Here is a 2,500-nt window from a genome sequence, read left to right as displayed (position 1 = left end):
GCCGAGGGAGGGCGACCGAAGCCGGCCGGCGCGCCCGCCCCCGCCCGGGACGAGGGACCGCGACCGGGGCCGAGGCCCCGGCCCGGGCCCCCCCCCCGACCCGGGGAAAGGGGCGAGCGACCGGCGAGGCGGAGGTCGACCCGCGCCACACGTCGCACCGACGCCTGTCCGGGAGGGACCACCGGGCCGCGCTCGGGCGCACGCGCGCGCCGAACGGGGCAACGCCACGCGGGGAGGACGGGCTCTCCCCGACGCCGACGCCCGGGACGGACGCCTCGGGGAAGGGCCGCGGCAGGCCCGGGAAGCGAGGCGCACCCGGGGGCGCGCCGGACCGATTCGGAAGACCGGGCCGGGAGAAGACGACGAGACCCCGGGCGAGGCCGAGGCGAAGGAGAAGGCTCGAGAAAGGCGGCCGGCGGGGAAGGGGACGCCGCGGGACCCCTCGGGCGCAGCCGACCGCGGCCGGGACACACGCGGGGGGTCTCACCGCCCGCAGCCTCCGAGCGCGAAGGCGGCCCCCGCGCGGCACCCGGAGCGGCCGACTCGAACTTCGGCGATCCGCGCGGCTCCCCCACACCGCCGCCGCAGTCGCGGCCAGCCCCCCGGAACCCTCTCTCCCCCTCACGCGCCACAGGCCGACCCCTCAAAAAACCTCTCTCCGGGAGCCCACCGGGGCCCAACGCCGGGGGGGCCGCCGACCCGGTCCCGAAGGCGCACGCCGGGGGACGGGGACACCGGGCCGACCAGCGGCCGGCGGCGGCGCCCCCCGAGGCGGTGCCGGGTTCGGTCCCAGACGAGGCCACCACCGACGTCGAGCCGGCGAGCCGCTCGGGGAGGGGAGAGGATCGGCGGGCGGCGGGCGGGGAAGGGGGGCACAGAGAGCCAAGGGCCGGGGAACGCGAGGGCGAGGGCACCCGGGAGCCCGCAGAGCGGCGGCTCGGCGGGAGAAACCTCGGGCACGGCCGGGCCACCAGGAAAACACGGCCGCGGGATCCCACCGCCACCGACACGAGAGCGCGCCCGCGGCGCCCCGCCTGGGACGCCGGACGGCCCTCGGCACCCACCGAGACCCGCCTCACGAGCCCCGGGTCCCGCCACCGGGGGCCCCGAAGCGACCACAGCCACCAACCCGACGCCAGGGCCGCATCCATCGCTCGTCATTCTCGTCCAGCCTCCGACCCGGTCCCGGCTCCGGGAGACCGGCGCGTCCCCAAGCGTGGGACGCTTTCCCGGGACCAGGCGGCCCAACCCCGCGCCCACGCGCACGCGGTCGTCGGCACCGCTCGCGACTCGGCACGGGAGCGGGCGGAGAGCCGACTCGCGGCCGAGGTGGGGGTCACGCGCCGGACGGAAGGCCGTGCACACCCACCGCTCGCGGCGGCCGCGTCCCAACCCGCTGGGACGCCGGGCCCGGCCCGGCGGGATCCTCCCCCGACTCGGAAGGGGGAGGCGCGGGCCACACTGCAGGCGACGAGCCGCGCTCGGCCACCACCGCGGTGGCCGGCGGAACCCTCGCTCTCCCCAACCTCAACCCGTCGAGGGGGAAAAGGAGGAGGGTCCTCTGCGCGCGAGTCGCTACGACAGCGCTACCGTAAAGGCAGAAGGAGACAGAGGCGGCAGGCCGGGAGATCCGGCACCCCAAGGCACACCTCTCTCAGATCGCTAGAGAAGGCTTTCTCACCGAGGGTGGGTCACACTCCCCACCCGCCAGTCGCCCCTCGTGGGGCCCGCAGAGGCGCTCGGGGACGCCCGGGGAAGGGAGGGGGCCTGCGGTACGAGGAGAAGCGCGCCTGCGGCGACCTCGAGCGTTCGCGGTCAGGGCGGGGGCCCGGCAGGCTCACAAGGCCCCCCCCGTCCACCCGCCTCCTGCGTCGCTTCCGAGGCAAAGCCACGCACGCGACCGGTCGGAGGCAGAACGGCAGCCCCTCGGCGGCCGGCCGGCGCACGCGTCACCGGCCCGAGCCCGCCGCGATCGCTCACACGGCCCTCGCGCACCCACCAGAGGGGAGCACGGGACGTGCGCTCGCCGGACCAGGCGGCGCCCTTCCCCGCGCGGGAGGGGCGCGCATCTCATCTCACTCGACCGCCTCGAACCCCACGCCGACGGGCTCCCCTCGGGACCCACGCGCGGACACCGGAGGAGGGGACGCCGGGGGTGGGAGCGACACACCACCGCTCGGCCTCGGGCACCTCAGGGACAACCCGGAGCGCTCCAGGAGCACCGCAAAGGCCCGGGCGGAGCCAACGCTCGCGCGAAACCCCCCGAGAGGGCAGCACGACGGGCCGGCGGGACGGCACCCCCACCGCCGCGGAGTGGGCCCGCCCGCAAGTCGACGACCGCGGGAGGCGAGAGCGAGGGATGCCCGCCGCGTCAGAGGACCCCGCCGACCCACCCCGCGAAGCGGAGAGCGGGGACGGGACAGCCAGGTCAGGCCGGGTTCCGCACCCCACGCCTTCCCAACGCACCACCGGCAGGCGGACGGAGGAGAGGCAAGGGGCC

Source organism: Pongo abelii, chromosome 14 (assembly GCF_028885655.2).
Source record: "Pongo abelii isolate AG06213 chromosome 14, NHGRI_mPonAbe1-v2.0_pri, whole genome shotgun sequence".
In the NCBI taxonomy this organism is placed as follows: Eukaryota; Metazoa; Chordata; class Mammalia; order Primates; family Hominidae; genus Pongo; species Pongo abelii.
The sequence above is the reverse complement of the archived record's forward strand: the minus strand, read 5'-3'. Positions refer to the sequence as shown.